The following is a 26,830-nucleotide window of genomic DNA, read 5'->3' as shown; positions in this document are numbered from 1 at the left end:
CATACAGAGGTATCAGTTTGAAATCTTGATTTTTTTTTTAATGTTAATTTTTTTAAAAAGGATTAAATTCTTTCTATCATTTTGTTCTTTACTGGTCATAGGGAACAATTCTAAAAAAAAAAAAAAGGTGGCTAAAAGCATAGAGAAAACAAAACCTTCTATGAAATCCATCAGTTATAGCAAAACTGAATCCAAAATTTAAACCACAGATTTCATCCAAATGTAGCTTGTTTATTTTACTGCACTCTAACAAAGCTGAGTAACTATCCAATTTAAAGACCGGTGAAATATCTTGTGTCTCACAATGATATTTTAATACACACTATTAATTCTTCCAGGTCTACCTGGACATAGTCCCAATATGATTTTAGGAAGAGCAGAGACAACAAGATGTCTTTGGAGGTGCCATTTTTCAGCTGAAATGTGAAATCAATGTCCTGACTATTTGTGGTCATTAAAAATCCCATGGTATTTTTCTGCAAGAGTAGAGACATTGACTCCCAAGTCTTGGCGAAATTCCGACTAAGCAATTATATTCTTCCTGATACAACCTTCCTTTTAAAGTTAATTTAATATTCCTCTTCAGTTTTTCTCCCTTGCTTTAAGTGGAAAATCCTTCATTTCCCTTTGTAAACTTTTCTCTAGTTCTGCTTTATGCCGACAATTAGTGGCTGTCTTTTTCTCTTGCCACATCACTGATGCGTGCCCACGCAGTAGCGGTGAGCATGTGTGCAGGCATGGACTCCTACAATTTAAAAAGTTATTTATTGGTGGTCTGATTAAAAGCCATTGAAGTTAATGGGACATATCTCTGAGTTGGTGGTCACAGGAGCCACCACTAGCTGAGAGGTGTGTGGTTTGGACCCTTTTCTTCCCTGATTTCCGTGTGTTGTTGGCTGTACTGTAGAGAGTTGGTGTCGAATCCCTGACTGCCTGTAGGCAGAGCCAGGAAGGAGCCGTCGAAAGCATCTGGTGTAGTTTGTTGGGGGGTTTTGGGGTGGGGTTTTTTTGTGTTTTCTTTGTTTGATGGGTTTTTTTTTTCTGGCAAGCCAGATTTGCCTGTGGGGCCAAACAAAGTGCAACTTCATGGTTATGCAATATATGGAAATATCTCAAGGTAGTACTTAGTTAACAACATGATTGCAATTTGTTACACACACCTTATCAGCACACTTGGCATATCTGGTTATGCCCACAGTGGATATTCCTGGAAAAATACATAACTTTTGAAGTGATCCCTCTCAAATACCTTTTTTTTTCTACAACTTGTACTTTTTTTCTGTTCACAAATATATCCTTTCTGGTATGATTAATGCTTGTGCCCAGTATAGGACTCAGGGTTGAACATTTCACCCAAACCAGAAAGATCAACTTAACCTTTGGGATTTGTTTTGTGCTTCATGGAAAATGAGTGTAAGTGATAGAACTAACTGCTGCTACACATCCCAGGGAACTAAATGAGTCATGGTCACTTGTCCTTGGAGAAGACGGGACCTTCTAAACCCTCCTGGTTGAAATGATGTCTGCTGGCTCCAATGACTACAACCATGACCTCAGGGTTTGGATACTTCTCTTCACAAGTTGGAAGACTCCCATATTCTGCATCTTGGGGTTTTTCTGCTTGTAATTTGCTGCTTTCTTAACAGCACACCATACAGATCCCTTCTTCAGCTTCGCCCTTATCCTCATGTCCTTATCCTCAAGTGCCTCGTGTGCTGTAGGCGGGCTTTATCCTCACCCCAAAGTGTGAGATGGAAAAAGGAAGAACAGTGACACGATTTCAGGAATGTGTTGCTGCCTTTCTTTTTGCATCTTCCCCAGCACCCCGACAGATTGCTTAGCTTCAATCCATATGCTTTCCTTTTCACAACAAAAATTGTTCTCGATGGAGACCTAAGGCTTTCCAAATCACTAGGGGTCATGATCCTGCAGAAAAAAATAAAAAATGTTTCTAAGCATAGTCTTGACTCGCATGGTTTGAACTCAGTACTTGCTAAATTTCCTGGCATGCATCTAGTAGAATATACTCAAGATTACCTCAGTTGCCCTTTAAACCCCCGCCCTGTCTCTTGTGCCTCAGTTTACATCTCTGCAGAAGTACAGCGTAGACTATTAAACCGGACAAAAAAGATGCACAGTTAAACCCCAGTGCTGTGTTGTGCCAAACCCTTCATGTAGGTGAGTAACAACAGCTGCCAGCCAGCCTCTGAGAGAAGAGCACCATATGATTTCTCAGTGAACAAAACATTTAATACAAACACAACACTTTCCAAACATTCTGAAGAGTTTTCCTGAGCCACTTTCTTTAAACAAACCTAATAGGAAATAAAGTCTGTTTGCTGATCTTTATGCAGATCTTCCCACTTCCACTTCACTGTAAGGTTTTGACTAAAATATTTGTACTTTTCTGCTTTGGTATGCATCCTACTCCAATCCTATGGGAAAGATTTATCAGCCCGTAGAGAGAAATGACAAAATGTGTGGTGATGCTCGGTTTGCCCACACTGGCTTTCTGGGTTTTGAGAATAGCTACGTAGCCTTCTCTGGAGATATTCAGAGCCTCTTCAGTAGGCAAAAGCTCCTCATAGGTCTAACGAACAATTTGTAAATCTGCAATTTGATTTTATGGAAGACCACATGTTGCGGGGTAGCAGTTTGGGGTGCAGACCTCCCATCCAGCACCCTCTTGGCATCAACAGCGCGTTCATCTTCCATATGTATGGACCACAGTGTCCCAGACCCATCCTGCGTGGCTGAACACAAAATGCTGGGAAGCTGTAAATGACCTTCCCGGAAATGCTGCAGCTGCGCTTTGGAATGTCACCCTCCTCCTAACAGGTTTTCCAGGATCTTTAGCCTTGTCCTCTGTCCTTAGTGTTGTTGTGCATTAGCTTATCCTATTTGCTTTGGCACTGATTTCAGTGGAATTTGGGGCAGTCCTGATGAAGCATTTAGGTTTCCATCCTCACTCTTTTTCAAGGTCATTCTTTTGTATCGTAGGCAGGAGGTGAAAATACATAGTCTTATATTCATTTTCCCATTGAGTATTATCCTTCTCTTGTTTTTATCCTTTTTTTTTTTTTTCTGTAGATACTGTAAATTATGAGTTATATTTATTGTATGTGTCATTTAGGAGTACTAGGGATCTGAAAATTGGTTGTATAAGTCTAGCTTGAGTTTCTTGAAATACTGCAGAATGAGTATCCATTATCTTTAAATAAACTTTGAGGGTTTTCTTGATGAGTAATTTGCTCCATAAGATTTTCTTTTTTTAAACTCTCATGAAATATATTTATAGAGCAGTGTTTCAATTCCTGATATTTATAGGACACTTACAGTGGACATTAACCATCTTCAGCAGTCCATGTACCATTTATTTCCAGTGAGATTGAAGGGATAATTGTGTTTGTTTTCTAGGAAAACAATATTTTTAGCTTAATAATCTAAAGGAGTCTTTAGGGTTTTTATATGGTTTAAATGTTTACTGACTTGATGAGAAACAGTGACATTTTTTGATGGTTGTGAAGTAATTGGACACCTCTTTTACTTCTGAGTTTCAGAGTTTTATTTGAGTTTGGCCTGTATTTCAAAAATCATTACCTTACATATTTTTGTTTAAAACTGGAATTTGATCTGACCAAATGTGAAACTGGCAACACAATTAATTACATTAAAAATGTATATGCCAAAAGCCTGCAGGTTTTTTAACATTCTGATCACATTCAGATTTTTTACCACGCTATCAACTATTTAATAATTGTTTTCATAAGACCAGCATCTCTTGTAGAGAGGGTTATTTAACAAAAATTAAAATCTTTAGAAATTTAGATGGCACCAATCACTCGCTGCTCTGCTCAGAAGCTGACTGTGTTTCCAGTCTAACATCATCCTTTAAACAGCTTTTCTGCTTCTTGATGCTTCCTGCAATACCCACCTCCAATTCGCCTGGTTGTCTCTTTAAGCTGGATGAACAACTGCTATTTTATAAAATGTTCTCCCACACCCTAAAGCAATAAGATTTGTGCTATTCTGTTATTAGTGATAATAGGTAGCTAAAGGCTAAGGAGCCCCTATAGAAGAAGAAAAAGAAACACCCAGCTTGACCTTTTAGTCCAGGTTCTTTCCCAAAAAAAAGCATTTCAGTGAAAGGAGATGATGCCTGTGATTAGTGGTGAAAGGGGAAAAACTTCTGGACTGTTGGAACCATTTAGTTCTTTGATAGAAAATATCATATTAATTCTTTGAGCTGTGTAAGTTATGAGTAGGGCTTGAAAAATAAGGTGGTATGATACTAATCTGCAGGAGTTTAATGAAAATAATATAGATATATAGGCGTATCAAATTACCCTATAGAAACCAAGTCTGTATTGCTCCACTCTATTTTCTTTACTCCTGCTCCTGGCTCTCACCTTCGATGTCCTTTATATCATGGACTTTGTTGATCACAGGCACCTGCTAAATACATACCTGTCTGCTTCTGCTGGGGTGGGAGCTGGCTCCTCTGAGAGGGCTTAAGCATCTTCTAGTCTGTAGCTGAATGGTGTGTGCAAGAAAAGGCTGTGAGCCATCTTTTTATTTTTTGCTTATTTTTCTTCGCAACCAGTGAACACGGTTGTGCTCTGTGCCTTCTGAAGCAAAACACTGGGCAGTTTAAATCAACATTCTGTGACCAGCAAACTGCATAGCTTGAAGATAGACTCAACGAAAATGCAAAGCCTTGCATGTTCAGAATGACCATTTTATTTTCTCTGACACTGTAATGAGTCTATAACTGCCAGTGTAACCATTAAGGAAGAAGCCTGGGTGTCACTGTGGGATGCTGAATAATACTAAAAAAGGAATAAATAAAAAACAAAACCCCTGTACTTGCTTATAGTTCACATAGTACCAAAAAGCATGGGGGATCTAGAACTAAAGAAGAGCTCTGAATTATTGGGCTTTTACTGTAATAACTCTGTAGTTGCCCCATCAAAAAGAAACTGGCTTCAGAACATGGTGAAGCTTTACAAGAGCCTTCAAAATTTTTTATTTTCTTTGAATTCCTAAAGAAATTAGGGTTGGGGTTCAAATAAGGTTTACACTCTTGCAACAAAAATACATAGGCTTGATTCCACACATACAGACCACTAGATCCATGGTTTTGGGAAGATTTTGAGACCCACCTCCCCCCTATAAATTTTTTTTCACCCTGTATGTAAAAGTGGATGGAAGGATTTTCTGTTCCTCAGCTGTAAACGAGGAGAAGACAGTATTATGTTGGGAATTGTCCCGTACCACAACTTCAGAGCTACAGATGTGAAATTTTGCAGTTTGGATCTGAACTGAAGCAAATAGGGCATGAACTAACCAGATATCTTTCATGCAGCAAACTTAAAGATAGGACAGGGAATTCATAACTGGACAATCAAAGTGTGAAATGAGATGGACCTATGGTCAAGTGTAGGAGAACAAACCTCTTTAAGCTTCCTTGTGGTGTTTTTTAAGGTCTTATACATGGGAGAGAAAGAAGAAATTGAGCTATCCAACTGTTTCCCTGATGTTTGGATAAGTTCTAAGCAAACATGCTTTGGAGAGGAGCATATGGTGGTGGTAGATCTGGGATGTATTTTAAGGATTGTGTACATAGGTAATGACAATGTCTTTAATTGTGCTTTAACGTGACACACATTAGCCCACTTTCACTATCTCAGTTTCCCTCAAACAAATTGCAGACCCACAAAACAGGCTCAAAGAAGTAAATTGGATCAAAAATCACTTATATGGAAAATAACTATTTCCTAAAACACAATATAAGAAGCTTTAACATTAACATGGTGTTTTTTTCCAGTGCATGACATGCTTATAAATCTGTCTAATGTCTTGCTTTTGCTGCAGTACTAAAAAAAGGGAACTTTTTCCACTGGAAAATTGGCCCACTGCTACGTTTTGGCTATGTAGGATCATACAGTGCTGGCATTTGAAATAGTGATAATTTTATGCCTAAAAAAATGAGTAATTGAACCATTGAGAACTTTATTCTGATGAAATCCTTAGATCACACTCCATCATCTGTTTTTCACATTCTTGTGTATATGCTCATGCGGACGTCGCATCTGCAAATGACGCATTTGCATATAAAGCTCTGAGTGTGTGTCTGCACTCCTATAAAATATAAGCAATATAAAGGCATCTTTAAAATTTTATAGCTTCTTTAAACACAAGCTAATTTTTCCTCACTTTGTGTCTTTCAGAGAGACTGCCACAGAGTTATCTGGAACATTACCAAGGTAAGCAAGTTGCTCTAAACTGCATCTGTATATCGGTGGCTGGAAGGTGGTGAAAGAAGCATGACCTTTTGAACCAGAACATGATCCTTTTTCTAAGGAAAACTGATGGGATACTGAGAACAGGGGGGGGCACAGAGAGGAGAACTCACACTGCATGCCACAGACAGAGAAAACCTGTGAAATACCGGCACAGCCAAACCCACACAACTTAAAGCAACATGTTGATGTTGCTTTGAGGCTTAGCACAGTTGTGCACCTGATGAGAAAAATCCTAGATGTGGCTTTCTTCCAGCTGTGCAATTATACCCATTGCAGGTGGCTTGGCTTTTGCTTTAAATTTCACCTGAGGGATGAGGGGAAGGAAACTTGGAGGTAGCAGGAAAAAACACTATGATCTTAAGGTATTTTCAATTGGAAAACAGGAAAGCAGCTTAGACCAAATTGTTCTACGGTGAAAAAGCTTTTCATAAAATAATAGAACTAGACAAGACTCCCAGGCTGCAATAGAGGCTTTTGAAGAGAGACCTGCCTACATATTGTCAGAGGACACAATAAAATGCCATAATCATGCTGTTAGAGAAAAGGGTGGAGAGAAAAGAAAAAAAAAAAAAAATCTGATGTGGTAACCTGTCACTTAGCAGAGATGCCTGATGAGCAAAAAAAAATGGTGTGCTCAGTCCTCGTGCATCTTCTGCCACCAGTTTTTCTCTCTGAGGTGAAGGGAATTTTAATGGGGTCACGGTTTTGGGAGGTTTTGTTATCCTCTGATTAATACCAGTGTTGTAGTTCATACAATATATAATGTAAAAAGAGTATTTCAACAAGAAAGTCAGTTTTATTAAGCATGGTAATACATGCAAATTATTTCTGCTTCTAAGGGAGAGGAAAGATGTCTGCCTTTATGGTGTTATGGTGTATATTAGTTGGCTTATCTGTATTGATAAACTTTAAAAATGTAGGGTTTCATTGTATGTGATGGTTTTCCCCCCCTCTACCACATTACTTTGTTCTATAGGTACATACTTGCATGACTTATATCAGCTGTTCATTTATTAGATACCTTTCTTTTCACGACTTAATATCACTTGATATCATCAGTTCTGTAAGCAAATACACTGGTGAAATTTTACAAAGTGTTTCAAGTGCTGACCAATGATCAGGACTACCTGACACGTCCAAGATTTTATTCATCTTCATCACAAAAGAGTTACAATTCTTCATACATTAAAAAAGAAAGAAAGAAAAAAAAAAAAAAAAAAAAAAACTGTCTTCTTAATTAGGAATGTCAATAACAGTGCTTAGCTGTATCTTTTACTGGTATTAGTGTTAAAATATTTCCAGTTTAACGCATGCCCCAATCGGTTAGGTTTTATATGACTAATATACTGGAAACGTGAAGTCCTTGTACTGCAGAAATGAATTTCACTTTGAATTAAAGTTAAAATGGGAGGTATAGTTGCTTGAATAAACATCCGGTTTCGTACTTGCCATTAATGATTGCCTAAATGTGCTTTTTGAATTATTACCATAAGGCTTTAATTTCTACTGCGGCAAGATGTCGCAAGTAAAAATCAGATTATACAAGCAATGCGCACAAGGCATTGTAATTGTGTTATAAATATTAAAACCAATGATCTTGTCTTGATTTAAAACAAACGTTTACAGCTGTGCACAGGTTGGCTAGTCCTCCAGCCTTCTTGGGGATTCACCTGTTCCTGCATTTCTCTAAACAAGCAGTTCCTCTGGGTTTTTAATCTTATGTTGTGATGTATTAATCTAATATTTTTTTGTTCTTCTTTCAAACTTCAAGTGAACCCTTTTGCTATTATTAATTCATAACAGTGAAACAGTCTAATTTCACCACCAACACCACGTCTTCCACCTTTAGCCTGCAACTACTTTATAGCATTTAAAATTTTAGGTGTTGAACCTTGAAATGATAAAACTGCTAACTGCTTTCCCACAGTCACTGTGATTTTTGTATTTTGTCCAATAGGGCAGAAAAAAAACCCCTCTGCACTGCTAGCAACCTAACTCTCATCTGTGCAGGCAAACACGAGGCCTTTTTTCAGGGCAATAATCACTTGTGGCTATATTTGTGTCCAGGACTGATCAAATCCTTTTCAAACATTCATAAACTTGGTGAAAGGGTTTTCACTTGCAGCAATGTAAGTGTGAGCAGATGTGTCTGTAATCAGAATATTTTGTCTGACTGTCAGGGAGGTCTAGGCACTGGTGATGCTAATTTTTTGTTGTCGTTTAAAAAAAAAAAAAATAGGGGAAAGAAGTTTCTCAAAATGCCCTTCTGAATTTTACATAGTTGAATTCAAGAAGAGAACTTAGGGATTTGTTCCCAGAAAGCCTTGTAAATAGAAGTTATAAAAGAGATTATTTCTGAATATTTTCAGTTCTATAGTAATCAAGGGAGGTTATGTATGTGCATTTTTTAAAAAGCAAATACAACAAAGTGTTTTGGTAAATGGTGACTTTTTAATATAGTAATTTTCCATTAAATACTGCTTGATTGTTCTCTAATTATTATAATGAAGAGGAAAAAGAAATTACCTTACTTCTTGTACTGAAGAATGTGTATCACTGATAGTCAAAAGTAGAAAAATCTGAGTTGGTGGACATCATTAGAAGGAACCATAATAGATTAACTTTGTCTGTTGAAAGATACAAAAATATTCCGCATGGTTATATTATGTCAGTTCTAATTTACCAGTTATTTCTGATGATTTGGGGAAGCTCAGGCTAGAGAAGGAATTGAAAATTTAAACTTAAAATATGGTAAAGAAGCTTTACAATTTTTACATTAAATGATGTTATTATATCTATGAATGTATATTGTGGGGGTGCTTTTGAAGAAAGGCTTTCTGTGTGCAACAGCGCATCAAAGGACGGATCTTCACAAGAAAAACTTTATTATAATATTAAGTTGTTCATTGCATGACCTATTTAGAGTACTCGGATACTTCTTGTTGTAGACTACATAATTAAATTTTAAATGGAACATGATAAAGAAATTATAGTGGTGATCTCTAGAGATTTGAATACCCTATTTGGATCTTTACAAGAGTGTAGCGAAGGCATACTTTAAAATTTAATAAAGGTCTGGCCTATTTTTTTTTTTCCTTTTAAATGTTCTATAGCTGCTACAGCAATCTGATTTCAAACTGTGTTTGCTCTCCACATCACATAGATGGGACCTGCAATAACAGACCAAACTAAAAGTATTAGAAGAAATATGGCTTAACTTGAGAAACCCACCATTTAAACATGATACAGAACAACTAATGAATGGAGATAAGATCCTAAAATCTTGTGGTCCTTAAGCTTGTAACCGTCCTTTCATAGACCAGCATCCAAGCTTAGCAGTCGAGGGGAGCAGTAAATGAGGGAGGTGGAGTGCTCGAGCAGAGTGCAAAGCCCTATGGGCATGAGGGAGATGGTGTTTGGTGCTTAAATGAGAAAACACTCAGCTTCAATATCAAAGGAATGATTTCAGTCTCTACCCACTTCTGTTTGTTTCTGTGAAAGTTACTTTATATTTGAAGAAGAGCAAATATTTTAAATATAGACTAACCGCATGGATTATTTATTTGTTTAATACTAGGTTAGCAACAATAACAGAAGCAAAATCTGGGCTAATTTTACATTTTTGTGAGGTGGCTCAATTTTACGTTTCACTCAGGGACAGTGGGGAGTAAAGTTCAGGTGGTCACTTCCTCCTCTAAGCTGTTCATATTTACTGTTTAAAAAAAAAAAAATGAGAATAATTTGCATAGGTATTTTTCATAGGAAAAAAGATCTCTGCAGCCCTGCTTAAATCTTGAGCATAACTCAGGAGAAGATGTATTTTGAGGTAAAGGCCATCTTAAAACTGTCATTTAGAAATCTTTTCAGAAAGGTAGGATGAAATCTAAAATCAAATATAGTGACATGGATACATTGATTGTGAAAACAACCAAATATGTTCAAAATGGAAATTTAAATCTTTAGCTTGTCTTAGAATTGTAATAATTTGCAAACTTTATCGATTTTAAGCCAGAGGTCTGGAGTAGGGTACAAATTGTAAGCCCTCTTGAGTTGGGGCTTTATTCTCCACCTTTCCATAAATTTCTTTAATAATGTCTAAGATGCATTTACTGTAGACACTTAACGTTCTTATGTGTCTACAGCATTTTGAAAATAGAATTTAAGTACTGAAGTCACTTAGGTACTTTTGAAAAATGTTAACCTGCAACTTCACCATTATTTAAATCTAATGCAACTAAGCATTTATCTAAAGGGAAAAGAAGAATTGACAACCCACCATATGACAAGCAAAATGAAATCTCTTGATCACTAACTGTCAGCAGTCTTTCTAATACCATTGTGTTAGGGAATGATATGTCTTCGAAGGAGCTAAGTACACAGGGTTTTGAATCATTTCTGTCTTGACAGCCTAACCCAAGTAACTGCTTGTAAGTGCTTGGATGAATTATAAAATCTATGTGGCTCTGCAGAGTGAGTTAATAAAACACCTATGAGCATTTTAATTACTATAAAATGAACAGGATTATTTCCTGACAGTAATAGGGGCATGGACTAAAGACCTACTTGACATCTCAATTGCTGTCTTCCCTGGTTTTGCATGGACGGTGGGAGCCGGGCTTAGCTTCTGTGTTTGCTTTTCTGGTTCTTTTTCCATTGAGGTCTTCTGCCAAACAAGTTCTCTCACCCTGAGAACACCAGGTTATACCGTTCACCCCTCATGTTTTATATACTGTGGATGTCCCCTCATGTCACCAGTGCTGCTTTGCCAGCCATGTCAGGCTTGAACACCCATCCACCATAAATGGTGTCTGTCAATCTGAGACAGAATTTTCCTTACATGTATATATACACACACACACACACACACTGAAGTTTAATTCTCTCTTAAATAAAACAGGGATTTGGCACAGTCCATTTGTGACCCTCCTTTCTAATGGAGAAGTTCCATTTTCCAAGTCCAAATCCTTTCTCAAAACCTCACTTTCATTTAGAGGTATATAAATAATAGGTCAAGAAAATGTTGTTCATCCCAGGTGGCAGGCAGTGGTAGCTGATAACATTAAAATCTCTTGAATGTCAAACTATATGCAGCTAACCAGAGTTAGTCTTTGGAAGTGATATCATCTTGTATCTTTTCTGAAACCACATCATTAAAAAGAAAAGAAGAAGATTCCAGCCCTCGATATTTAAATGTTCTCAATTCAACTGTCTTAAAGAGCAGGTTTTCCATAATTTGGATGCCTGCTATTTTCTGAAGAAAATCATTATTTTACATTGAGACTTGAATTTAACTAATCACTACCTTAAAAAAAAAAAAAAATAAATCTGATGTTTGACCTTTCTCTATGCCTCAGATGCTTATTTCTAAATACTACTTTTCTTTCATCTAACCCTTGAGCTGTTTTTTTGTACTGCAAGCAGGTCTGCCTGTTACCCATTGTTTGTGCTCTACAGGAATACCCTGATGTTGTTTGGTCTTTCTCAGGTGCTGTAATATAAATTACAGTAATTATTTGCCATAGTAAGAAGTATGATGTTATTGTAAGTGAATCTGGGGTTTTTTTTAGGAAATAATACACAAGTTGTCTCTCCACTATTCTGATTTTTATTTTTTCAAAGTAAAGATTCAATATCATTAAAATGTGACATGGAGTTATTTCTTCTAGTAGCTGTTGGCAATTTTTTGTTGTTTTACATCCATTTTGAAATATGCTTTTTACAGCTAATGTTAATCTTAAAACATACTTATGTGCAATCTGATCCTTTTCTGAAGAGATATTTTTAAAATCTTAAGAGGAGCCTAAGGAGCATAGAGGTGATTATCCATATGTGCTTACTGATGACTTGCATTCAAAAATTACTAAGATACCAATAGCAGGATTCACACTGCCTAAATTTAGCTATCACAAAAGTCCTCAATTGAAAGAACCAGGGGAGAAATGAAGAGAAATAGGTGCCTCATCTCAGGACAGGGTGAATAACCTTGGGGAATTGTTTTTCTTTCTCCATTGCCTGAAAGTGGAGCCTGGGGGAGAAGCGTAGACTAGATGTTTCACCTGATGATAGCTTTAATTTAAGGTGAATCTTAGCAACCTGAGTTTTATAAGTGTTAAAGTTCCAAGCGATGTGAGCCAATGCCTACTGGAGTTTTGAGGACATTGGAGTGCTTAACCTCAAAAAAACTTTCAATATTTGGTACTTAAGTCCTAAATATAGACCCTGGGAAGGAGGGGGAAAGTCAGACAGAAATGATTGTTGGACTTGATAAGACTCTGACCCAGAAGGCAGTCACTCTTCTCACAGTGCAGAGTCCTCAGAAATCATGGCTCACAGTCTTGAAATGGTTTCTAATTATATGTAGCCTTTGAATCTTAAAATGAATGCAAGATATTTTACTCAGTGACCCGGGTTTTGAACCCACAACAATTTTTCACCAGCAATTGTTAGCATCTCTCACAAACACTAATGAATTTGACAGCAGACTTTTATCTTAAAAGTCTGGTAGGGCTTTTATTTATATTCCCTATTGTAAAGCTCTAAAACTAGATACATATTCCCTTCTCTTTTTTTTTCTTTTTTTTTTTTTTTCTGTTATTCACCTTTACCAGACTTCCAAGCATCTTTTTAACTCATCTTACAAAGCACTGCCATCCAAACGTGCCCAATGAGGATAATGCGCAGCAGAAATTAAAGGACTCAGATCTCTTCATTTCCATTCCTGAAGGTGAATTCCAAGATCGTGATTATTTTTATTTATACAGTGCCTAAAGAGTGCTAAATACTTTATGGAACAAATAAAAGACCTCTTGTAAAAAGCACGCATTCCTATAATCTAATTTTAGTCTCAAATCAGGCAGTATGAATGCTAAGCAGCAGGGCTTGAAGAAAAATGGAAAGTATATGAGGGCTACACTAATAAGATGGAGCAGTTATTTAGGTTCATTATCTGTTCCACTTAATAATGCTGCAATATCTGACTGGTTTAAGTTAAATTTACATCGGTCTGCGAAGAACATTTGACTGACACAGGAATGGTATTTCTTGGGTTTGCACAAAAAATGAGCCTTTGAACAGCAGTTTGAATTAAGATAGAGAAAGGGACCATCACAATTGGATTTTGAGAGGCCATTCCATTATGAGAAACAGCAAAGGAAACCAATTTAAAATACAAAGCCTTTTTTCCTCTCCTTGCTTTATTTCCCATCTCTGTTGAAGTATTTGTGCTCCAAGTCAGTAATTTGTGTGTATCCTTTGCTTAGGTGTTTTGTTTTGTTTTGTTTTTTAACACTTAAGATCATGAGAACAACATTCTCTAGGAAGTCAGTAGAAAGGATGACACTTGGAATAACTTCAGATGTAAATATGCATTTGAGGGGTAAAAAAGGTGTAGACACATCAGCTTCTGGAGAAGCAAACCAGCAACAGAAGTCAAGGAGAGTTTTGTTAACTTGGCAGAGTTGAGAAGCTTTCCCTTAGTACCTTTGCTACAGCATAGGCAAGACACGTATCATTCGTTATTATATGATATATATTAAATTATATCATTATATGTTTTAGAAATGGTTAAAAATGAACTGCTGATGTACAGGATTTTTTGTGTATCATCTTTACTATTGGTCCCAGAAAAGCCGTGCTAAGATACTTGGATGGGACAGTGTCAGGAACCCCCCACCAATACCCCTAGGACAGCAGAGACTCTGGTGTAGTTCTCTCTTCAGTGTTCTTTGCCTTCTGAGCATCGCTTTTATTTATGAAATAACAGCTATTGTAACACAAGAACTGCAACTTTTTGAATGATTCCAAGAGATTTTCTGTGAATTATAAGCAAATCTTAGACAATTCTTGGTAAATTATTTAAAGAAGTTTAAAAAACCCCCAAGAACCTAGCACATTCCCCAGTGTTCAAGGTTAAGAGTTTATACTTCATCTACATTATATTAAAAACATTTTTACTGGAGTCCATAAATGTTGCACATTTTTAAAAGGCAATGATCACAGTGGGACTAGATGCGTTACATAAAGCCAGACACAAGACCTGCAAGCAGTAATTGGTGACTGTTTTTTATTTTTTGAGGGTGCTGACTTCAGATTCCTCCTGTGAGATGATGCAGATATTCCCATCTGTGTCCTGCCGTTAGAAGCAGGCAGCCCCTAGAGCTTTTCTGTGGTCAGCAGAAGACAACTGTGAGCCCCAAACTCTTGTGTTTGGAGCAGTGGTGGTGCTGTAACTCTCTTACTAGCCGTGATGTTTTGTCAGTTTGGAGCCACTGAGGACCTACCCCACTTTCTGTGTACGTTCTCCCAGCGTTTTGTAAGTTTGCAAGTTGTACCCTACACAGCACTTCTACAACAGCAAAGTGCCAGCACGGTGCTTCTCTTAGTTGAGCTATAATGGAAAATATTTTTCATTCAAACCCTTGGAATTTTTAGAGCTTTCACACTGTTTCCTGCAGGGAACATTTAAGTCCTGATCAACAAAGCCATAATGTAGAGTGGATGCAAATCGTATCTCTTTGCCATAATCTACCCTTAATGAATGTCCATGGAGAAAGGAGGAGGGGAAAGCAAGATACTAGGCTTAACCTAACATTAAAAAAAGAGAGACCTGACTTTCAGCCCTTTCAGATTATTTTGCTTCTGAACTTTTAGATACTAATTTCACAATGTTTCACTTCCTTCATTTTGGAGAACAGTCCCGCTGATACCAAAGTGATTGCACAAGTCAGTCCGATTTTAACATGAGTATAGCTGTTTACTCATTGCTGTGCAATGAATATCATCTCTGATTTGATCCCAGCTTTGTCACTAAGACTGTATGTCACCAAGACTGTAGACAGCTCTACTTGATCAAGAGAGAAGAATATACACGTAGAAATTCAGTTTTGGTAGCACCCTCTTAAAAGATGAACTGAGAATCATGAAGTGGAAGCTTAAAGTAAGGGCCTAAATGGCTTCTAATACTACTCAGATATACAGTTTGGGTTAATCAAAAGTACTGGACAACTGCAGGTGCCACTGACTTTGGTGCAAATGGCAAGGGCTATTAATTCAAGTTCTTAAGGGGTGGCTATGACATTTAGGAAATCTGCTAGGGCTTGGAGCTCAGGAGTCCACCTTTTAACTAGATGTTCAAAAATTATTTTATTTATTATGATTTTCTGCTGGGGACTACAGATGCACCTGTACCGATGCATTTGTGGATGTCGAAGAAATTGTGGCTCAGTTGCTGGTAGCTTTTGTTCCAGGATCATATGGTGAAGTAAGCAGAAGTTCCTGCAACTATAAAGTTTTATTTAACAAAAATGAAATATTATTATTCATGTCATGAGTAATTGAATCCCCAGATGTTCTCATTCTGTATCGATGGCTGGGGACAGTATGACTCTAGATAGACTGTGACAACATGAATTGATTCTTTCTCCTTTTTTTCTTTCTTTTTTTTTTTTTTTTTTTAAACCTGCAAAGTGACTGTGGGTTTTTTTGGGGGTTTTTTAGCTGATTGCTTGGAGTTGACATTACAGGATGTGCAGCTGTAAAAAAGACCTTCTTATTTTCACTGATAGTAAATAGAATAAAATATTGCAGAAATAGCATTGCTTTTCCCTGGTCCTGCCCCTGCAGAAATAGAGATAACTTGGATAAAGCAATTGATTTTGGAAAGGCATTCACAAGAAGAGATGGTTATTGCTAACATTGAATATTCAGAATGTAATAATAAAAGTAATCACGCTACTAAAAAACCACCTGTTACTTTCTTCAGTTTTTACCTAAAGAATAGAGTTCACTTTTTTGTTTCTGAATTTATAGGAGAGATGGGAAGTCCAGCTCCTTAGAAACCTTATTATATGCAAGATAGTAATTCCTTATTAAAGTTAAGTAGAAAAAGAAACTATACTCACGAACATTTCTAAAGCTGTTAAAGATGAATGTTTCCACGAAGGAACAGAAGTAGAAAAACTTGTGCTTGTTAAGGCATGCACACACAGTGCGTACAAGCAATAAGCCTGTTTTGCTGAACTGTGGAATTGCACTGAGTAATTTCTCTAATAACAGAATAGATATTGCACCTCTGACCCCAGAGGAACTCTGGGCTCAGTGCAGCAGCCAGCTGCGGCGTCAGCAGAAACTTGTGCAACCAAAGCAGAGGATGCGTGCTGAGTGATGGAGAGACAAGGTAGAAGGTGGCAACAAAAGAAACTTGAAATACAACTTGTATATGTTCCGGCTAATTTAAAAATTCAGAAAATGATTAATGATAAGGGTACTTTATTGATTTTCCCCCCGTGACCTATTCTTTAGAGGAGCTGCACAATTGTGTCCAGAGCTGTATGTTTGACAGCTGCCTCCTACTTCTAAAGAAAGTATTCAATCCACTGTGAACTTGCAATAGTAGAAACTTTTAATTGGCATTTCACGTTAGCTTTCTCTTCTAGAAATAATGCAGTGGTGGTGCTTTTCGCCTGTGTTACGGAGAATGCCTGTGGAAATAACAGTTCAGTAGCTGGAGCAGGAAAAAAAAAACAAACTCATAGTGTCCCCCAGGATAATACTGCACGTGCAGGAATGGGAAAAGAAATCATATAAGAAAAGCATTCAGTTAAAGCAGCAACTTATATCTTCTATTTCAAAACTTGCAAGGTGAAAAAGAGTGATGTGGTTTAAAGGGGATATTGATTTGTCTGAGCTATGTGTGAACTCATGCCACAACCCCAGTACTTCTCTGGTCTCTGAACCTCTTAGAATTAATGCAGGGGTTTTAGATTGATTGCTTGAAGTTTTTCTGTAAAAACAGTGAGTCTGATGAATGGCAAGTACTCGAAGTGATTAAAAAAAAAAATAAATACAAAGTTACTTTAAGGACTGAGAAAAACTTTCCCAGTTCTACTTTCTTGTAGTGCTGTATAGTTAGAGCAAGGCAGCAAGAGACTCTACCTCATTTCTTCTTGTCTTCCATTTTATCTTGTGAGTGATTGACTTTCTCCAGCAGCTTCATCAGATAATGTAACATAAATGGGAAATAAATTCCCATCATGACTATGTCTCACAGTGCCAGGGACATAACAGACATTTTTAGACATTCACCCATTTGAAAAAATCAGAGCTTAGGCAGATGTTGAAAATCTGGCAGTCAGGTCTGGCTTGTGATTCTAATGCAGGTTTTCAAATTTTGATCTTAAGTCGATGATATTTTATTAACTTGTGGTATGCTGTGGGGCCTGGGTAGTGTATAATAGGAAACACGGAACAGGAGCTGTTTATCTTTAGAGCAGCAAAGGAGTTCTTGTTTAGGAGGAAGCCAGTGGTTCATCTCTTCATCTGATATTATCTAGCAGCTTCTTTGAAAGACAGGCTGGAAAAGTTGAGAAGAGGCAGCTATGGAAAGAAATATCTGCAGGAAAATCATCTCAGATGCTACCCAAGCCTCTTTTCAAAGAAATAACAAGATGCTTTATACCCTTGTTTTCTATGGGTTTTAGGGTTTTTATAACTGCTGATATTCTACCTTTTCAAGAGATACAGATGTCCAGTGTTCTGACTTTCAGCTGGGAAGCTTTCTATGGATGAACCAAAACCATGTTTCCTTTTTTAAATTCAATTTTGGATTGTCTTTATTCTGTGAGACAAGGTGCAGATCTAAAGAATTATGACTAGAGTTCACAAAAACAATAAATAAGGAAATAAGGATTACAAATAAATAAGGAAAAGTCCAAAATGACTATTTTTTTTTCTGTTTCCCTGTATTCTACATCCATCAAAATTGGTCTCTTCTGACCTTCAAGAGGCTTGTAAGATTTATGGTCTCTATAAATCTTACGGTGAAGCATCAAATCTGATTTTTCTCCTATTAAACTGTCCAAGGCAATGACACACAAAGCAAAACAAAAGCCCAAAACCTCCACCAAACCCATATTTGATAATATTCTGCCTGTGTAAAAACCTCTCATAATGACTAGCGACAGTTGCACACGATTTTCCTGCGTCCAGTCCTGCCCATGGAACGCTCGCCAGTGGGCTGCTGCTATCAGGCATGCGATCCATCAGTCATCCTTTGCTTCTCTCACCATGTTTTTTAGTCTTCATTACATGCAGAAATTCTCAAAATATGCTTTCCAAAAAAAAATCTGCTTCAAACACCAGTCTTTAAAAAAAAAAAAAAAAAAAAAAAAAAAAAGGCTCTTATCACATATCCCATATGTGCTTTATGGTGCTGAGACTTGATAACAGATATGATTTTATAATTAAAAGTCCCCCATGGAAGCGTGCAGATGTACTGTAGAAAGATAATTACACTTTGTGCTTTATTTGTGGGAAGGGTATGAACACTTTCTCCCTTTCTTTTTAACATAAAATAATCTTAAATAGACTTGTGTCTCTTGTAAAACTCCTGAAGATATGTCAGGCGGTGGCTGAACAATGTACATGCCTAAAATCTGGAAAAGATACCTGATCATTGATAATATCGCTGTCTCCTTCCTTTCAGCTAAATCTGTAGCCTTTTGAATTTGAAGTAAATGATGCAGCAAGGGAAATTCAGCAAGATGTTAGTAAAGGGGGCTATTGATGGCATGCTCAATACTGGAAAGCTGTCTTGTTATTGAATGCAAATCTGACTCAGATATGTAAATTATAGTCAAGATTTCATCAGTAAGGCTTTAATATATCTAGAAACTATCTTAAAGCATTTAAAGAAAATGTTAATTGAAAGTATGGAACAGTGTTAGCAAGCTCTTTCAAAGAAAACTCCAATTCGAGGCATGTAACAAGGAAGCAAGTGCTCTGATCTACTCAAACAGAACCTCCCATGGTAAAAACCTATAATTGTTTTAAAGTTCTCTGAAAACCTACATCTCTGTTCTCATCTCATCCCACACACTGTGATATTCCTTATGTTCCTCACTCTCCTCTCTCAGAGCTGACTTTCTTTGTAGCCTTCTCCCACTCTCAGCGTGCTGCCTTCTCTCACCTCCTACGCGTGGAGCTGCCTCCTGCTGCCCATACAACAAGCACTTTTCTACACATCCCAGCCCTTTCCTTCCCTTGAGCTCCTCTGTGCTGAATTCCCCACTAAATCATCAGGATGTCTTGCCCTGCATCAAAATCCAGAAGGTGAACTTTGTTTCCAAACTCAGGAAAAGCTCGGTAATAAGCCAAGCTGTGAATTTAGATCTTCTGAGAGCGATCATCAGATGGAGCAAATGACTGATCTTTATATTTAAAAATAAAACCAAAGGTATTTTAAAGAATAAAGAGAGAGTGGTTGAGCTAGACTGCATCCCTGTGGTGCTTACGGAAATGCTTTCACATGTGGCAGGGCAGTTCTCAGCAACGCTGACTTCAGTGGCTCAGCTTCAACCAACCCAGGTCCAATTCGTCAACAAAAGCTTGAAATTAGTCCTAAGAGCTAGAAGTGTGGGAACACAGAATGACGAGCATCTACTGCTGCAGCTCTGGTTTTGATTGTCGCTCCTTACCTACTCATTAAGCAGAGGGATTTTGAAGGTACTTGCTAAGTTACCTCCCTATCTGCAGATGGTCTGCAACAGTGACAGCAGCTGTTCCAAAAGCAAGCATGAAGGGAAGTATTATTGCCGCTTAACTGCGTTTACAAATTTGTTACAAGACTACTATTTAAAGTATGTTCTTTTGTGACTGAACGCAATATGTTATCATCTAAATGTTGCTGGATTGATGGAGGGCATCAAAGGATGTGTCACAAAGAGTTTTTCCTGCTTTGGAGTGGTTTCTTCCAGAGCTTGTGTGAATCTCATAGGTTTAGGCAGAGGTTGCATGGATTAATACTATAACCTGTGACTTGTGCTCCCATGACCAGAGGTCAAAGGAGGGCAGACACATGATAGTGTTCAGCTGACAGGGTAAGGCTGGGGAAGTGCTTGAGTTCAGGAAAGACAGTCCAAAAATCAAACAAACAAAAAAAACGTAGAAATAAAGCCCATTTAATTTTGCATGTTGAATGCACTTTTGATGGTAGGGGAAAATTGCCAGCTAGGAACGATTTTTACAGTCTTTTTTTACAAATCACTACATCTACAGACCAAAGAAACCCAGCTGTGTGGTGTTCCTCAGGGGGGCCACTGGAGGCCTGGGATGCCCTTACATAGCTCCGGACCATCTCTCCGAGGAGCAACGACTCAGGCAGGCGGTGCTGCTTTAACCATGGTGCCTCGGGGGTATGACCAAAGTGCACAACCCTTGCAGACAAGACCCAGCTCGTGAGGCTGTCAGGACCATATCAACCCAAATTGTACATGATGGTGAAAGCTAAGGTCCTGCCCGTGCTCTTCTAACAGAAGTTTCTCAGTTTCAGTGTATTTATTCAGTTGTGCTTTACACAAAATGGTTGCCACTGAAGATGCTTTTTTTTTTTTTGCTTTGCAGCTCATCTATGAATGGAGGTTTCTGACTCTTTTTCTATGGGAAGTGTGCACAGAAAAAAAAAAAAAAAAAAAGAGAGAGAAAATGCATATAATCAAAAATTTAAATATAAATTCTAAACTTTTTAGTAGGGAAATGAAAATCCAGATTGCCTCATTTCCATTGGAAACATGTTGAGTTTCCATTTGGTTTCCCGCTTGTGTGACTCATTGCTGGGTTTTGTGTTATTTCCACTTGGCTTTGAAACTGTTCCCCACCTTCTCAGGTGAAGGGATTCATCCCACAGTCCTTTACGGATCCGTATTGGAGTGACATGAATCATTCCTGTCTGTTTTCACTGCTGTCTTGAAGGGCACCTACGCAACAGTGTTCCCATGGAAAAGTCCACGCTGGAGAAGGTGAAGCTAAATGGGAAGAGTTTCGCTGTTGTCTTTGTCGTCATTTTAGTGAGACTGGGATTACAAATCTCATTTTCTTGAAATAACAAAGGGGGTGAGGAACTGTAGCGATGTGCATATCCCACTGGGTGGTACCTTTGGCAAACCACACAAGTTAGGCGGATGGATTGAAGACCATGGTAAAGTGAGAATCTGTTCTGTGGTTTTGAACATTAGATGTTAATGAGTACATTTTGGTTAGTGAAATATATCTAATTATCTTTCCTGGGAATAAGTGATTGTCATTTCTTGATATTGCTTGCATGTTGGGAAGCAGAATGTGTTTAAAAATTTCACCTTGCTGAAGTGGTTTAATTAGAGGTCAGTAAAATGTAAATGGGAGAAAAAGAGCTGATGCAGATATTTTGAGTTTGTTTAGATAGGGTTTGAATACAGAAAGCTCTGTAATATAGGGCTGAAGGTTATATTCGGTTTCACTCAGAGGAAGGTGAATGTGCTGTGGCTATTACCTGTTAGGGGAGGTAAAGATCATAATTCTCTGTAAAGCCAAAAAGCCAGTATTCGCAAGGCTGTTCCTGCATGAATTGTAGGTTACAACTGCTCGTGTAAGTTTTCCTATGTTACAGTCTGCTGCCATCCCCCTAACCTTTTAATATACCTGTGTAATTGAATCAGAAAGTAAAGGTCTATCATTTACTTCTCTTAATACCCTTGGACAGATTGCTGTCTCATTAGAAAGACTCGGCAAAGTAATTCAAGAACTGTAAGGCGCTAATAAGACGCTGTCTTTAAAAATGGATTGGCTGAGTGGAAAGTCTGGCAGGTCCCCAGAATGAATATCTGGCCATAGGCTGGAATTATTTCTGTGCTAATCTGCTTGGTGTGTTCAGAAGATCTACTTGCATCTTGTGGAGAGGGAGGTTTGGAGCCTGCTGACCCATGAAGAGCTCCCATCTGTGGATCCAGCTTGCTGCAGTGATGTCTGGTGGGTGGCTGAAAAGTTTACTGTTTTCTGCAGCTACAGTCCATGGACTAGGGCGTAGTCTGTGAACAGAGGCATATTCTGAATATGTCCAGCCCTAAACTGTATTTACATTTCACTAGGGTGATGTATAGGCTTTATGTAGCTCTATTTGCCGTGCTGAAGTGAGCTGTCAGAGCTCATCACTGTTAATTTCTTTTTCTCTATATGTCCTTGGGAGAGGAAGCTCTAGATTTTAGAAAAGGAATGGCAAAGAGAAAGCTGACAAAATCAGAAACTCTGCACTTCACTGAAAAGTGTCTGGGCACAGATCTTTACAGTAAGGGGTTTGCAGTTGTACAGAATTGATCTGGAAGAGATGCAGACTCCATCCAGCCTAAATTCAGATTTAGATTTAAAATGCAACTCGCATGGGCACCAGCTAATACACCAGCCAAATTCACTCCATTATTAAGTTAAGAGACTATCAGGTGACCTCCATGAAATGTATTAACATAATGTCAATAATGAGTCTTTTTATAGGAAGGTGTTGAGGAAATGCACGCAGAGTTTGTACTATGGTACCACGCTCCCAGCCTGGCTCCTTTCTTGTTTCACAAAGCTTTATGTGATGGATCCATCTGTTCCCAGGAGATGGGAGTGTGTTGATGCCATTATCACGGGAGACTTTTGTTTCTAGGCTGAAGCGTTCTGAATTCTCTGGAAGTTGCCTGAGACTTGGTATTCATTGCCTGGGGCTAACTATTGCCAAGACACTCAGCATAGCTAGCAAAGATTGCTTCACAGGCTGGGTGGGGCCTTTACTTAACTTGATCAAGGCTCATTAAAGCTTCAAATCTCTGAATGCGCATTCAAACTTGAGTGACAGGAACTTCTGGGAAAGTTTTGTTGAAAAGCCTGGCATAACTGAGTAATTATAATATAGCAGTACTTCATATGCAACTTGATTGTCACAGCCTGTGTCAAGAGAACTCATAATTTCTGAAGGATAAGACCATATGTTCCAAAAAGAGCTTTCAGAATGTGGGATACTTGTTTTGCAAGTTATTTTTTTCCCCTCTTCATAAAAAACAAAGTGTTATGAAATGAGATTAAAAAAATCTCCCACACTTAATTAAACTGATTCTCAAAGAAGAGGCCCCAAACCTGTTGGGTAAGCGTGTTCTAATAGCTGTGGTTTCTGATTTACTTCTGGGTGTAATGCTGCAAGGATAGTTGAAAGGACACTGTTATCCTAAATATAAATTTAAGAATCTGTAAGAATTTTTTTTTTTTAATTTGTTTTCCACTTAGTCTAACGCACTAGTTAAGGACCTCTTCGTGTAAGATGACAATCACCTTGCCAGTTATAACTGGCCCCTGAAACAAAGTATGGCCAGGAAAGTCCACCAAATGTCCAGACGGATTTGTGTGTAGTGACTGGAAATGTTACATGCAGTGGTTTACATCAGCACTGAATATAAATGTAGGTGACTTCATCGTCTTCCATTTTAAGCTGTATCTAAATTACCTGTATTGTCCTGAAAACTTCTCACTTCTTGAATATAACGTCAAAAGGTAGTTTGGGCATCGTGGGTGTTTAAAAGTTAGAACTGAACCTGAGCTGACATTTCTGAGGATGTAAGAATTATTCAGATTTCTGCTCCAACAGGAAGGAATAATATTGACTAACAAGATCTCCGTCTGCTTTTGGAGACCCTGAATGTGCACCGTGGTTATATTTTTAGAATTTAGTTTCTATTTCCGTTAGCGATAATAGTCCAATAATGGGATGGAGAAAACCAACTGGACTCAGGCTGCTGGCTTAGGATATTTTTGTTCCCACTAAGAGGAAACACACAGGGAGATGTGATTATTGCCCCAAGAGATTATAATATCCACAGCCACAAGTACAACTTTATTGGCTAATTAAGGATATCCCTGTAAAATTTCCTAATTTTTTTTTTTTCCTGCATTTCATATGGAACAAAAGTGCCATACAGCAAGCAATCTTTGCTTGCCTTGCTAGGGAGAAGTTTTACTTACATTGTTGTAATAAAATCACTCTTGTAAATATTTTCTTGACCTAGCTGGAAGGACGGTCATGTCATCTTTGGTCTACATGCTCAACCTCTTCATTTTACTGTTAGCTTCCTTTAAATGACGGTAGCGTCATGTAAAGTCTGTCTGTAAAGCTACCCGCTTTAAATATTTGGAATCTTTGAAATGCTTTATGTGTGTTTAATTTTACCTGTTTTCTTAACATTGCATGTTTCAAACACTCTCTCATCACTAGGCTCCATGTGGATACTTACTAAGTAAGTGGCAGATGCCTACGCTGGAAAGGGTCTATGTAGATTTGGCATTTATTAAACTAGTAACGTTTGCTGATCCACGTTTCCCATGGAGTATTGATTGAGACATTAGATGAATCCTAAACATGCTGTAATTGCATACTGGCATCAACACTACAGATGTCCTCATCTGGGCTGGCCATTCAATATTTCCTCTATGGTCAGCAGAGGGAAGCAGGCATTTTTCCTAATAACTTTTCCCAGGTAGCTATTTAGAATAGGTTGTATAGATTCCTACTCAATGGGGAAAAAACAGGCATTACTACACAGGGAATCTGAGTTAGTGGTTCAGGTGTGGAAACCTTCTTTGAAGAGGAGAAAAGTCATATGAAATGGATTGTACCAACTGGCATGTTGACTCTTTATGAGGAGGGGAAAAAAAAAACCCAAACCTTCCATGATTCCTTTCCATTATACTGTCTCACAGAATAACTTCTAATGGACTGACAGATGCTAAAAGAATCGCCCATTTTCCATGATCTGTCAAGTTAATTAGACAGATTCTGCCTATATTCTTTTTATGTTCCAAATCCCAATGATTTGGTTGGCTGAGTTTTGGCTGGCCAACTTGCAATGTCTGCAGCAAACCATCTTGTCTGTAAAGGCTTCACTGACTGGTGTTAAGAATAAACTAATTCTGCGGAGTATAGCCTCCATCAGGCAGCTCTCTGGTAAATGCTAATAACTAGCAAGAGGTGTTCCAGAAGTGATGTGAGCTGCCTCCGCTTAACAAAATAACCACCTTTTTCCTAGTTTTAGCTTGTCCCAGTCCTCATTTCCTAATCTAGGCAAACCACAAGAGAACTGTTTAGCTAATGAATGATTGAAAAGTATGAACACCGAATTCAATAAGTCAAGAAGAAAACAAACATAAAACCCCACAGAGATAACAAAATGTATGCCTAAATGCATCGTTCAATTACTCTGCTCACTCTTTGCTTCCCATTACACTCTCCTTTGTCAGTACACAGTGTATCTAAATGGCAATCTCTTTGTGACAAGAAACTTTTCTTCATGCCTTTACCTGCTGGTGCAGAACACTGGTGGTACTTTGCAAATATCAAACAATAAAAAGAATTGATTGCGAGTAACATATGAATTGCATGATGGTTAGTGAAGCTTCTCAGAATGTTCCCTATCCAGTACTGAGGTTGCCACCAAAGTTTGCTGATTTGAACTGGGCTGGTTTTTATGAATGAGAAGGGCAGTTTCAGGTCAGCTACTCTTAGTGACGATTTTAGTTGCTTAAATCTCCAAGGGCCGTATAAGCCACAGGATTGCGATTGGTACAGCATTATTCTTTGGCTTTTCTTTCAAAATAAGTCAGCCAGGAATCATATTGCCATTCCCTGCTTAAAATTGTTTTTCCCCAAGGATATAAATTGTATCAGGTTTTCTACTCAAGCTTTTCTCTCCTGAATGTTCCTAGAAAGTTGGTTCATCAACCTCGCACAAATGGAGCAAACCAGCTTTTCTGCTCAGAGGCCACCCTTATTGTAGAATACAGAAGTTCCCTTGTTTCAAAGAACGAAACCAACTGCTTTGTCTTGCACCAGTCTTAGCAGGTCTTTTTAACTGCCTGTAATGTGAATAAGTCAAAGGCAGAGCTAATGTTTGTATTATTAGGCTGCATGGCATTAATGCTTCTTGGGATCTTAAAATCCTCATTTTCAGTGTACTAGCATCTGAAAATGATTGTATGATTCTCCAGAGACTTTGTTTAGATATTGCAAGCAGATGTTAGAAAAAAAATCCCGAAAATGGATAGTGATATTGATGAGTCCCATCATAAAAAAGATAAAATAAAAATGTCATTACCTTTGCATTGCTATGAAGCTTATGATGCTGAAATGCAGTTATTATGGAAGAAATGGTCTTTTTGCATCCTCCAGCTATAGTCTATTGCAGATGATTAACACCGAGAGTCTTTGCTAATTAGCTTTTATGGTCAAACAGTTTTCATGAAGTTGGTTTCAAAGAAATCAAAATTGAACTCCTTACAGCTCTGAAAGATAGAATTATGGAATATGAATGCATAGGTAATCTTTACAAGCTAGACGAAAATTATCATTGAGCAGCAAAAGCTATATAAAAAGACCAAATAATAGCTCAGCTATTGCAATATAGTGTGTATGGGTAAGGGATGACACTAGGATTTTATAAATACAGTCTAAATAGGGTAAGGGATACACAGGGTTGTCTTTTGTCTAACAGCATACACTGATGAAACTTTACATGTGGATGTTGCGAATGCAAGTGGTATAGAATTGAACAGAGCAGGATGTAAAACTTCCCTCATCCGTGTAAAATTAAAAAAAAAATATATAAGAATAGGATGTGGTGGGCTGAATTTATCCGATCAGAAGAATGCTGCAAATCAAAATTAATCATTTCCCCTCCGCCAATTTGCTCCTTAGT

General features: G+C 37.9%; 1 protein-coding gene across 1 annotated transcript in view; it reads left to right on the top strand.

Annotated features, from left to right (window-relative positions):
• Positions 1-26,830, top strand: part of CELF2 (CUGBP Elav-like family member 2) — a 386,209-nt gene that overhangs the window by 62,737 nt on the left and 296,642 nt on the right. Inside the window, exon 2 of the mRNA XM_026868456.1 lies at positions 6,231-6,266. The gene's annotated coding sequence lies outside the window, so the exon portion shown is untranslated. The remainder of the gene's footprint in view (positions 1-6,230; positions 6,267-26,830) is intronic.

Source organism: Athene cunicularia (genome assembly GCF_003259725.1).
Source record: "Athene cunicularia isolate RWA chromosome 1 unlocalized genomic scaffold, athCun1 chr1_part2, whole genome shotgun sequence".
In the NCBI taxonomy this organism is placed as follows: domain Eukaryota; kingdom Metazoa; phylum Chordata; class Aves; order Strigiformes; family Strigidae; genus Athene; species Athene cunicularia.
The sequence above is the reverse complement of the archived record's forward strand: the minus strand, read 5'-3'. Positions and strand labels throughout refer to the sequence as shown.